Below are 13,288 nucleotides of genomic sequence, written 5' to 3'. Positions count from 1 at the left end.
CTGTGAAATTACCAGGCTATTCACGTCCCACATCGTGAAACTGGAAACAGGAGAAATTATTCCCAGGCTTTCAGCCTGATGCATTCCTTCCTTATTCAAATTCTTGTTATAAATATTTGAGAAATGGGCGCAGTCAGCTGTAAATGGACACTGACTTCATCTCACCTCAGTTTTCCCTCAATAGACTAGGGCACCACGACCCGGACATCACACAGGGGTTACATTCATATGTAAATAACAAATGCTGATGCAGGATTCTACAGGGCAGTCAGCAGGGACCACCTCTCATTTAAGGGGTGGAACTTCTTGTTCCACTGCCAGGGCCTCAAATAGGGGTTCTCCTGTGTGACACTTACCTCTCAGTGTTTTCATTTCCCCTCCTGTAAAACAGGGGAAATAATAACCCCAATACAAGTAAAACGCTTGCAGCCGCGCCTGGCACATAGTAAGTGCTCAGTAAGTGTCAGCCATTAATAGTAGACAACTGCTTCCGTCCTGGGTGATTTTGATCAGCTTTCTGATCTGTAAAATGGGAACAATACATGATACCCTCTCCACAGCATCAATAAAACTTTGTGAGACTTAAGTGGAAACGCTGATTCAAAATCAATTTGTAAATTGCAAGTACTATACGAACTGTTGACTTAAAAAAATATGCACAACGTGAGAGTTGCGAGTTAAGTTTTATTTGGGGCAAAAGGAGGACTGCAGCCCCGGGGGAGACAGCATTTCAGGTAGCTCTGAGAAACTGCTCCAAGGAGGCAAGGGGAGGAGCCAGGGTACATAGGAGTTTTGCAACAAAAGGGCAGGTAGTCAGGATGTCAAAAGATTATTGTTGATTAAAGAAAACCAGATATCTCAAGTTAAGGAATCTAGCGCTTTTCTGTGTATGGGAAGATGCAAGACTCTGGGCTCACTGAAATCACTCCTTTGATAGGCACCTCAGCTCTCTGGAGCCAGTATCCTGTATTTTCACATCCTGAGTTCCCTCAGGGCTCACCGCAGGGAGTGGCTGCAGTCTGAAGGCTGGCTGCTAGATGGCAGGTATTCTTTCCTTAAGGTTCACCGGCCCACGTTGAGGGGTGCAATCGCTGACGACTGTAACATCCTTTGTTTATTGATATGGCAGGAAATATTACATTTATAAATATTCCATTGATCAAAATGGAAAGGTATTGGCGTCCTGGTTCTCTGTGAGGGATGAGAATAAGGTCCTAGCTCCCACGTACAGGCATTAGCAGGAAATTCAATACAGAACTCTACCCCTTAACTCCCAGACTAAGTCCTGAAATTCACCAGATGCGTTCCAGAGCTTGCTTGCTCTCGCACACCGACCCCTCTACCGCCTGACTTGGCCATGTCTCTTTCTACCTCCAAGATGATTTTGTCTCGGCGCCCTTCCCTGTCACTGGGCATTGGTTGGAGCCCTACCTGGATACTCTGAGAAATTTCAGTGCCTGTATATCTCAGGCAAATATTCTTGAGGCCCTATTCCTTTCCTCTCCAAAAGCCCCATACAAATATTCTTACCCTCCGCTGAAGCTTCCATCCTCCACAAATCATTAGTTTCCTGCATATAAATAAAGTTTTGATTCTCCAGATAACCTGCTTCACACTCAATCCAGAGAAAACCATTTCAGTCCCTTGCAAAGATAGTCCTCCCCCTCCACTACCCTCTAAAAATGCCTGCTCAGAAGATGGACAACCAGGGGCTTCCCTGGTGGCACAGTGGTTGGGAGTCTGCCCGCCGATACAGGGGACGCAGGTTCGTGCCCCGGTCCGGGAAGATCCCACGTGCCACGGAGCGGCTGGGCCCGTGAGCCATGGCCGCTGAGCCTGCGCGTCCGGAGCCTGTGCTCCACAATGGGAGAGGCCACAGCAGTGAGAGGCCCGCGTACGGCAAAAAAAAAAAAAAAAAAAAAAAAGAAGATGGACAACCTCATAGCCAGCCAGTCTCTTAGTCTGGGTAACCCAAGTTCTTCTCTAACCTGGGTTCTCCAGAAGACATGCTTCTGTGAGAAAACACTATTTGGGGAGGGCTCATGGGAGGCCCCAAACACCCTGGAAATGATGTAAGTGAACCTAAATCCTAGACGTCCAAGGATTCAATCCGAAGGACTCAACATTGTCTAGGAAACCACAACCCCCAAACTCCCACGACCACCCAACCTCCTAGGCACTCTTGATGAGAAACAGACCATTGCAGAGGGCTACCATTTGGAAAGGAAACAATGGAAGTTGGCACAGCAAAGTGCTTTCAAAGAAGACAAAGTGCACCCACTATGATATTATTTGTTCATTCCGTCTTCTAGGTTGGCTCTTCGAGAAAAGGGCACATAAAGCACTTAAGACATTTGGTGCATTGTCCGGTTTCTTCTGCCAGGATTCATCCGGGCCTCCTGTGAACTAGGTCTGTACTTCTCTGTCACTCCGGCTCTACTGGAGACAATGATGGCTTGTCTGCTGTCCTTTGCTTGTGTCAGAGCTGGGCAGCTTGCAACAAGATCACCTGAAGACATGGATTCTATCTGCCTAGACTTGGACTAGCTGGCATCCAACCAAATGTGCCAGAAATTTGTGGAAGAAACAAATTTATTTAAGAAATGCAGAGTGTAAGATACAGACTAATCAGGTAGCAAAGCAAATACAGGCTTCTCTCCTCCTGTTTAACAAATGCAATCCTACAGTGCTGTCCTTTACACTAGGATTGGTCAGAACTTGTCTGCATTGGACTGACAATTGCCTCTCCTCCCATTAACAAGTTAAAAGCCCTGATAAACAGAACCCCAAGGCGAGCCAGGAGTCCAGCAAACTCATGTGGTCCTCACCAGAGTGAAGAGAGGATGCGTGCCATCCTAACGTGATCTGGAGAAAAGTGAGAGCACAAAAAACTCTTGAATTAAATTAATTCCATCAAAGGAAGGGCTTTGCAAATACCAACAAGGCATGTTCCAGTTTTCTGTTGCTGCATGACAAACCACCCGAAACAGTAGTTTAGTACAATAACCATCTCATATTATTTATTACGTGATGCTTGCAGGGTTGACCGGGCTCCACTAGGTGGTCCTGCTGCACTTGAGGTCCCTCCAAGGATGCCGTCAGAGACCATCTTGAAGCCTCATCCACTCACACAACGGGTGCCTTGGCTGGGAAGGACCAAACAGTTGGGGGTGAATAGCTGGTAATCCTCGGACATCTCTCTCTACCTCTAGGTGGTCTCTCCGCATGATCCCTCCCTGTGCGGTGGCTTCAGCGCAGGATGTTCTTCTTGGGTGGCTGCTCAGGGCTGTGAAGGCCTGGGGAAAGGGAGCAAGAAAGAGACCCAGAGAGAGACAGAGAGCGAGGTGGATGCTGTATTGCCTTTTATGATGTAGCCTTGAAAGTTGTGCAGGGGGGCCTCCACTGCATTCTACTGGTTAGAAATCAGCCACTAGGGACTTCCCTGGTGGTCCAGTGGTTAGGACTCCTTGTTTCCACTGCCGGGGGGCGCAGGTTCCATCCCTGGTCGGGGAACTAAGATCCCGCATGCAGCGCAGCACATCCAAAGAAAAAAAAGATATCGGTCACTAAAATGGCCCATAGTCAAGGGGAATCAGACCCACTTGTTGATGGAAGGCATGTCAAAGAATTTGCAGACATGATTTAAACCCACCACAGTGATTTCCAACCCTTATGCTATGGAATCACCTGGGGAGCTTTTGCAACTCCAGCTGCCCAGGCCACATTCCAACCAAAGTAGAATCTCTCAGAGTGGAACCCAGGTAAGGATTTCTTACCATAAACCCAAGTTTAAGAACCACTGCTTTAGACAATAGCGGTATTCTTGTTCAGCGTGCAAAATAAAAAACCTACCTAAAACTTACCTCTAGGGACGCTCGGCAAACCTTTAGCAAACCTCAAATCACCCTAATGATTCTCCACCTCAGCAAACCCAATGCCGGCCTTTCGTGATAAATATTTTTAAATGTCTTCATTATGTTCTGAATTAAAATTCATAGGTAATACAACTTGCCTATACACATAATGTCCAAAAATATTACTATACTAACCTAGCTATCATTAAAAGTAAAATAGAGAAAGGCGATTCGTAACATAATTATAGGAATGTCATTAAGTGAATATTAAGACCTGATGGTATCAGGCATAAGGCGATCAGAATGCTTGCACTATATGCAGACTCACCATGAATGTGACAGCTACAAATGCACACTGACACGAATACATTGTGCTGGGGACTCAAGTGCGAAAAGCGGCGTTAACATCATTAGTGTGATTTTCTAAAAATAATAAAGCAACTGGGTTAGTCTGCTAGGACTACTATAATAAAAGACCATAATCCAGATGGCTTAAACAAGAAAAATGTATTTATTTTTTTTAATTTTTGCGGTACACGGGCCTCTCACTGTTGTGGCCTCTCCCGCTGCGGAGCACAGGCTCCGGACGCGCAGGCTCAGCGGCCATGGCTCACGGGCCCAGCCGCTCCGCGGCACGTGGGATCTTCCCAGACCAGGGCACGAACCTGTGTCCCCTGCATCGGCAGGCAGACCCTCAACCACTGCGCCACCAGGGAAGCCCGAGAAATGTATTTTCTAATAGCTCTGGAGGCTGGAAGTCCAAGATCAAGGTGTCGGCGGGTTTGGCTCCTTCTGAGGCTTCTCGTCTTGGCTTACAGATGGCCATCTTTCCTGTGTCATCCTTCTGTGTATCTGTGTCCTAATTTCTTCTTATAAGGACATCAGTCACACTGGACTAGGGCCCACCCAACGACCCCATTTTAACTTAATTATCTCTTTACAGGCCCTGTCTCTAAATACAGTCACATTCTGAGGTACTGAGGGTTAGGGCTTCAACATATGAATTTGAGGGGAACACAATCAGTCCATAAGAGAAACTAACTCTTCATAAAGTTCTAAACAGAACAAAGTAGTATAATCTCCCCTCAGTTTTCAAAGTAATTGCATTCCCATGAAATTTACTGTATATTATTAAAACTATGCCTTCCCAACAAATCCACATTATGTTTATATGTAAAATAGGGTTGGATTCTAGGCTCAGCTCAATAAAAACAGGTTTTCCACCTGTGTGAATGTCCCTTTGGGCATTTGACAATTGTAAAGGCCAAGAGACAATTCATTTGTGCAGGACTGTGACACAGTCAGGCACCACCAGCTTCTTCCTACTAAATGCTAGTAACACTACCTCAATCACTGTGACACGAAAAATGCCCCCTATAGGGCAAAACTGGTTCCATCGAGGATGTTTGATTTAAAGGAACCCAAGGATGAATCGTAATCAGAATATTTCTCTTGTCAGAGAAGCATCACCATCCCCTACTTTATTTGCTTCGTAAGATTTGATTTGGTAATTAGCTCTTCTAAAATTGGGGGCAAACTGTTACTGAGTTCAATACTTGAACTTAACTGCAGGGCTGTCTGACATATTGGAAATCACCCAAGTCAAAGAGCATCCCAAACAAAAAATTGTTTTAGTTTTATGCTGTTCCAAATTAGCCACACTGATGAAAATCTGTCAGTTGGTCTAACAAATAGTCTAAAGTTGATGGCATGCAATAAGGGAGTAGAATTTCTTCCCTTATTACACTCTTGGGAAAAAAAATAAACTAAATTTGCCATTGATCTAATCTCCTAAAAATGTTTCAAAGCTTGAATGGTAATTTGAATTTTTGGTATGTATATACATAATTGAAAAAAGATCAAGAACAATATAAAGAAAAGGCTTCATTGTTTAATGAGTAATATCGTGCCCAAAATCCCAGAGTGAATCCAGCCCAGATTTGTCTGACTCCAGAGCCGTTCTCCACCTCCACTCAACACCAGATGGATGGGATGTCTGGGAAAAGGATGAAAACAAGGCAGGCACACAATGGATCATGTAGTATTTCTCCAACAAACCTCGAGAGGGTTCTCATAGCAGATGGAGCATGAAGGATGGTCCCCCCAAAGCACCTCATCTTCCATCACCTTTAGATTTCAGTTTATATTTGGATAAGACTCAAATTTCACTCATATTTTCAGTGTCTAGGTCGAGGGGAAAAAGACATACTAAAACATATGTGCTTCAAACAATTGGGCTGAACAGAAACTTTAAAATTTTTAAATGTTGAATACATTATTGCTTTAATGATTAGATTTGATTGATAAATGGCCTGAATATCGACATTACTATTCCATGTTTGGCTCTTCCCTTCTCCAGAACACAAAAGAGTTGGGTCTTCTGAGACATGCCGAAGTAATTACATTTTTGCACAGCTGGAGACGAGACTATTCCACTTGACAAGGTATTGTCCACCAAGACCCCGTCTGTTCCTTCTCCCAGCATTCAGGAATTTCTTCCACAGAGAGAAGTGAGTAGGGCACAAAGTCTTAATATTGTTACCTCCTTTTAACTGATTTTCCTTTAATTACAGCTATTGATTTATTTACAGCATGAGAGAAATTATATATGGTTGCGTCTATATGTTGAAAGATAACAGACACCTTATATTATATTAGCTCAGATAGTTTTTATAGTTTCCATGGCCAATGTGAATCATAGTGCAAGAGATGACAATAAGAGTTTGACCCACTTTTTGAATAAATGAATGGCTATGACAGATTAAAGCACGTAAAAACACTGGAAAAGTCAAAATGATCTGTGATGGTGAATATGGTGACAGACATGACAAGTGTCTCATCTGAATATTATCATCTAGGGAACAGAAATGGGGGTTTTCTTTTAGCAAAGGAATTCAAAACCGTGTGTTTTGGATAATCTTTTTAGTCACAATTATTTGTATTTTGAGTCACTGAATGATTCTCAAGGACTTTAGTCTGGCCACAAGAGATATTGATTATAAACCATTAAATGTATGTTACAGTACTTTGTATTCTGCCATCTCATCCTGAAACCCCAAGAGTCCCCACCACAGATCTGTCCCTGTGGTACTGAGAAGGTCATTAACAGTGTAGGATTAAAGAACAGGATCTTTGCCAATGGTGCATAACCATTGCTCTCAGAGGTCCCACAGGTTTTCCTTGTGACCCTGAACCCATAGGATCATTGTGTACACGTTACCCAGCAGGGGTTATAAATGCTACAGGAGTTCAGAGACGACAGTAATCAAATAACATGCGATTTAACTAATCCCTTTTTTCCCTCCACTTCCATCTTCTCTGAAAACATTCAGGGATGCTGTCCATGATTGATTAGATCATGTGTGCATGGCTGATTCATCTAGGTCAATGTCATGAGAAAAGTACCTGAAAAGTGTTCAATTACAGTGCAATCATTATAGTCATAATGTATTCAAAGTATTATGATAATTTTACAACAGCCAAATGGAATTTGAACAGTGTAACTCATCTTCCATCCAGGTCATTTTTATTATGCACGCCGCATTGACCATTTGGCAATGGATTTACGGGAACTGTTGAACATTATGTGATAGCTTGCACTGAGGCTACCAAGGGAATTTGACATAAAAGGAAATATAATGGTTCATTTGTGGGCCCAACATTCATAGATTCCCAAGACTTAAAAATTATTCTTCCATTCAGCACACATTCACTCAGCTCTATGTTCCCCACATAGGACTATATAGCAGACATCAAAAGGTGAATAAGGCTTAGCTCTTGAGAAACACATCACTGAACCAGAAGAAAGACAAGAAAACAATGACCTATAAAATAATGTGACTGTCCCACATGGTAGTCCTAGCCAAATGTCGCTATTGAGCACTTGTAATGTATTTAGGCTAAACTGAGGTATGCTGTAAGTATATAACATACACCAGATTTCAAAGAATTTATTATATCTTATTGGTAATTTTTACGTTGATTACATATTGAAATGATATTTTTAGATATATTGAGTTAAATAAAACATATTATTAAAATTAACTTTGCATGGTTTTTTTTTTACTGTTTTAATGTGGCTACTGGAAATTTTTAATTAAGTATCTGGTTCATGTTATATTTCTATTGGGCTGCACTGATATAATGTATGTGCTATATGTGTGGTATGTATAGAAAGAAAATTGTGCACAGAGGAAAAGGCAACAGATTCTGCTGGGCAGAGATTTTGACCTTTAATATTGGTCTTTAAGAGATTTCTCTGGAGGAGGCAAACCTTGAGGAGAAAACCAAAATGGAAGAAGCATGAGCAAAGTCACGGAGGCCTTAAAGAGCTTGATGTGTTTGTGGAATGGCAAGCAGGTTAGTATGTGTGTGGGGTGACGGGTGGAAGCAGGTAGCAGGAGACAGGCTGGGAAGGCATGTGGAGGTCCACACGGGTAGGGTCTTATTGCCATGGTAAAGAGTCCAACTCCATCTGTGGACAAAGGAGCATCCTCAAAAGTTTAAGCAGGTGGTTGACACGGCCAGGTCTTGTTTATTCTGGGAGCAGAAAGAAGAGCTTGAAGAGGGAAGAAACCAGAGAAGAAAGACCATTCGAAAATTACACCAGCTTGGCTAAGATCCATGATGGGAAGAGCAGAGAGGAGTGAGACTTGATAGGTAATTTTCAAAGCAGCCAAGGATATGGTGCTTGCCTTGAAATCAGAAGGGCAGATTTTTTTCCCCAAGCCAATGCTTATTTTCTATCTGCTAAATGCACTTATTATCAACCCATGACAAAGAATAAAACTGCTGACAATCAGATTCATTCTTGGATTCTTTTGATTTTGTACCATATTTAGATTCTTTAGGGCCTTCTTTTCCCCATTCATCCTGAGTCCACTGAGGATTGTAAGAGCAACTACTCGCTCAGCCATCCCACATGGAGCACTTCCTCTTGAGTCAGGCCCTCCTTTTTTCTCATGCTGTGCTATCGTATCATTGAAAAAGGCTAATCCACGTGGCCGGGCCTGGACTTGAATTGCTCTTCACTTCCGCTTTCCCTTTGCACAAAGGCCACTGAAATCTGTTCTGTGATTCCTCTCTTGTTTACATAATAGCTACCTCTGTCTTCTGTCATGTTTTCATTTTCCCTCGGGGAGAAAATGCTACTCTCCCCAGGATTCATGAGAAAAAATGAGGAGTATAGTTCAATTAGCAGTAGTCAGAAGCAAATCTTGGAGTGTTCCAAGTAAGTAGCAAGTGATGAAGCTAATGAAAATGTTAGTGGAGGCTAAGAAAGAAAGACGGAAGGCACCACCACCACAACAGTTTATCCCAATAAAAGGAGGTGGGAAGGGAAAGAGAAAAATTTACTTTTATTGCAAGAAAAATAGCAGATGAAGTAAGTGGGGGGAAAAACCCACAAGACAGCCACTGGCTACAGCTATAAAATTAAGAATCTTCATTTTTTTAAAATCAGACCATATCTTTGTTCTTAAGAGTCTACAATATGGTTGGTATTATCTTCAAATCTTCACAACACCCTCTGAGTGGAACCTCTTAGGGGGTCATGCATAGCAAAACGTGATACTGAGTTATAAAGAGGAACATTCCATTTCTAGGCATCTCAGTTTATGACTCAAGTAGTGAAACCGCATGGTCTGCTCATAAGGAAAGTGTAGGGGATTCCATTCTCTAAAGTAAACATGCAAAAGAATTCTGACATCAGCTACTGACCAGCCAGGACATCTTAAAAAAAACTGCTAGGGGCTGGGAAGCTGGAAAATGCCTAAATCCATCAAGGTTTGTTGGTTACAAGGAACAGAAATTGACTCCTGCTACATTAAGTAAAAAGAAAAAAAAAAAAATACTGAAAGGCTACAGAATAATTCACAGAAATGCAGGAATAGCAGAGTGGCCAAAATTTCAGAAAATCCAGGAATCAGGAAAGCTCTGGAGAGCCAGGTAGCAGCAACCAGGGAACACTCCATTCAGGGCACTGCCATCAGGATACATGAGTTTAACCGAATTCTCTGGAATTCTTATCCACATGCTAAGAAGAGAACATCTTACCAGTGTAGCTTGGATCGCCCATCCACTTCTGTCCAGGGAAGAGAGAAGTCCTTGACTGGCCATCCCTCCAAGCCTGAAAGCAACAGAGAAAATGTGGGTGAGTCCCCCAAAGGAAGAAGAAGGGGTGCTGTGAAGGCAAAAACAGGTGTCCTCTACAGGACCCGTGCCATTTCTTTATTCGTGCTCTTCACTATTCTAACTCTCTCATCTAAAACCTCCCACCCTCATGGTCTACCTTCAACCCACCTTCTTTAAGAAGCCTCCTCTGGATCCTCCAACCCTTATTGACCTCTTCCTCTTCTTAACACATACAAGTAGTCATTCACATAATCATTCACTTGACAAATATCTCTGGGCCTTCACTATGTGCCCGGTACTCTATTGGGTACCCGTTCTGCAACTGACAGTCTTGCTTCTCCTCCCCGTGATATTCCAGGCATAACTGTTCGTATCTGAAAACTCGATTTAAGACTTAACAGCATGTATTGGTTGCTCATCAGTCTTTGATACCATGATAGGGATCAAGTTTGGGCCAAATGCTACAACCTAGATACAGGCTCTGAATTTTTTTTCATAACTATATGATACAACTAATAAAACCAAAGTAATTAGAGATATTTTCAAGACAGATCAATTCTAAGTGATAAAAGCAGAGATCCTCGGTTTACATTTAATTTGTAGTTATTAATCCGTTCAATAAACTAATATTATCGAATGTCTTTACTGTATAGGACACTCTACTAGGCAGAGCTGATATGCAGCAGCATACACTGGTACACTTGGATCAGTTGCCGAAATAGTGGAAACTCCCATGCCGGCTGGTGAATAGCCACTGTCCCAGGCCTTCAAGTGCCCCATCACCACCCCAGCCAACCCCATTCCTAAGGCACCTCTCCAGGACCCCTACATTCCCACAGTCCAGTGACTAGGAGTTAATCTCTGGCACATGACTCTGCTCCAGCCCTTAGGCCAGTGTCTGTTCTGATAAGTACCCTGTCATCCCTGTTGATAAATATTTTTAATATCACTTTGGTTCTAAGTACAGGAGTGGATACAAAAATGGGCAGGTCCTAAGGAGCTTATGTGTGGAGTACTACCAACCATAAGAAAGAACAAAGTGGATGAATCTCAAAAACATTGTGCTAAGTGAAAGAATTCAGACAAAAAAGAGTAAATACTGTACGATTCCATTTATATGAAGTTCTACATCAGAGAAAAACAAACTGTGATAATATAAATCATCCCTGGGGTGAAATGGAGAAGAGGGTTATTGACTGGAAAGGGATCCAAAGAAACGTTCAGCAGTGATGGAAATGTTTTATAGAGGACGGGTGTTTAAATTGCATGTAAATTATCTATTAAAAAAAGTGCTTACTGTCCAATAAGGAAGATAATACCTCCAAAAATTAGTTTAACACTGGTCGGAAAGCCTAAGTCCCACAAGAGAGGCATAGCTAGAGCCTGCATAGCCAAGTGTTATAACCACCCTCTCTTGGGTTGTACAGCACTGTCTGGATTGAGATCTTTGTTCTTGTGACAGGAAGAGTTATTTTAGCTCCCTCAGTTTTCTCATCTGCAAAATGGTGACAATAATAGTAGATACCTAAGGGGTTGTTGTGAGGGTCAAATGAGTTATCCGTCGAAAACATGTAGAACATTTGGCACATAGTAGGTACATAATTAATGTTCACTATTAATAAAACAATTATTGGACTCCAGAGAAAGAGGGCCATGTTCAGCTGGGAGAGCACTGAGGAAGCAGTGTTTGAGCTGAGTTTTGAAGAAGTGTTTATACAATGTGGGCATGGGAAGATGGGAGGAAATTACATACATGTCGCTCACCTGGGTACTCCGTCCAAGAATTCTCTTCAGTGTCACTTCCTCATTATCCCTTTGGCTACGTTACCACTCTCTCTACATGCTCTCAGAGCTCCCAATACTCTCTTGTACAGCACTTGTTATATTTGCATTTAATCAATAAATTAATTGATTAATATTTAAGTATTTATTCCATATGTATCACACTTCTCCAGCAGACCAGAAGCTGCAGGTGGTCAAGAGGCTTACTTTTATAGAACCCAGGTCCTAGCACAGAAACTTGCAGAAATTATTATTCAATAAATTAATAAATACATTATTTATCTTATATAAATCAAGTTATCATTTTACTCCATTCACCTCAATTCGGAGTATGTTTAGTTAACTGGTGGGCTGGGGTCCCTCCATGAGCTTAAGGGCTAGCTCTGCCACTTTCTCCAGGTGAACGCGGGGCAAGCTAGTTCTTTATATTCTAATCTCCTGATATGCAGACTAGGGTATAGTAAGAGTTCATCTGCATAAATTGCTCGTTACATATAAAGGAATGTTTGTAAAGCATTTTGCACATTTTGTGATGTGCCTGTCACATAGTAGGTGCTTAAAAAATGGTAGCATCAAGATCGTTCCCTTCACCCAACCTAAGAGAGTGGCATCACTCCACCCGTGATGCTGTTATGCATCAGAATGTACCAAAGCACTCCTGACTATATGACTCCTCCTTCTCAAACTCCTCCCCCCAACTCCCAACTGACAGACTGTGGGATAAGGCTCAGTATGCTTTGTCTCCCTTGTACGTATCTTGCCCAAGAACACATTGCAAAAAAATCTACTCCAATACCAACCATTTGGCTTCCCTTTCCTTTTCCAACCCCAAGATTGTATTTCCCAATTTTTCCAATAGTGAGTTAATAAGTTTTGCAGAAGCGTTTTAGAATTTACAGAAATCTCACACCTACTCTATCTCATTTTACATTTAAATCAACCTCATCATAACATTTTTCAATATGAGATAAGAAAATTAGAAAGAGGTAATATAATCCATCCCAGGACACAAAGAGAGCAAGGAGTAGGGCCAGGGTTTCAAATCCAAGTCTTCCAGCTCTGAACCTTACATTCTTTGGCTTCTGGCCTAGAAGTAACTTTCTGGAAATTTCTACTGTAGGAGAAGAATGATATTTCTGAGTGTATTTCAGTCTGGGTATGATGAGGCCCAATACCTGATTCCTTCCGACCCCAGGTCTAAACTCCAGGGAAATCAGATGGTACTTGATAAGCACAGCCTGAGGCTTCAAGACTTTAATCAGTCACTGTCCTCGTATGAATTTTCTGGAGCAAGAACTCAGCTGAGTCAAGTCCAAGCTCCAGCAAGTAAACATCATTGGAAAAACTCCCACCTTGAAGAGGTGGTGAAACAGACTGCCACATTAGTAGAGAAAAATAAAGCACTAGGTGTAACGGCCTCCAGAGTTGACCAGATAGGATCATCCAAACATTGCTGGACTCTGCTTCTATTTTTTTCTTCTGCATCAAATATTATTCAGATCCAATGAGGTGGAGTTATT

The 13,288-nt window shown here is 42.2% G+C and overlaps 1 protein-coding gene and 1 long non-coding RNA gene across 3 annotated transcripts in view; both read right to left on the bottom strand.

Moving 5' to 3' along the window:
- Nucleotides 1-664: 664 nt before the first annotated feature.
- Nucleotides 665-4,377, bottom strand: LOC125964933 (uncharacterized). Its single transcript, XR_007478249.1, has 2 exons — nucleotides 4,183-4,377; nucleotides 665-3,513 (listed from the first exon to the last, which is right to left on the bottom strand). It is a non-coding gene; the product is annotated as an uncharacterized LOC125964933 (long non-coding RNA).
- A 1,348-nt stretch (nucleotides 4,378-5,725) lies between these two features.
- Nucleotides 5,726-13,288, bottom strand: part of ACSL3 (acyl-CoA synthetase long chain family member 3) — a 139,863-nt gene continuing 132,300 nt past the window's right edge. For both annotated transcript variants that reach the window (XR_007478243.1, XR_007478244.1), the window contains one exon: nucleotides 5,726-9,981. The gene's annotated coding sequence lies outside the window, so the exon portion shown is untranslated. The remainder of the gene's footprint in view (nucleotides 9,982-13,288) is intronic.

This window comes from Orcinus orca, chromosome 7 (assembly GCF_937001465.1).
Source record: "Orcinus orca chromosome 7, mOrcOrc1.1, whole genome shotgun sequence".
Classification (NCBI taxonomy): domain Eukaryota; kingdom Metazoa; phylum Chordata; class Mammalia; order Artiodactyla; family Delphinidae; genus Orcinus; species Orcinus orca.
The sequence above is the reverse complement of the archived record's forward strand: the minus strand, read 5'-3'. Positions and strand labels throughout refer to the sequence as shown.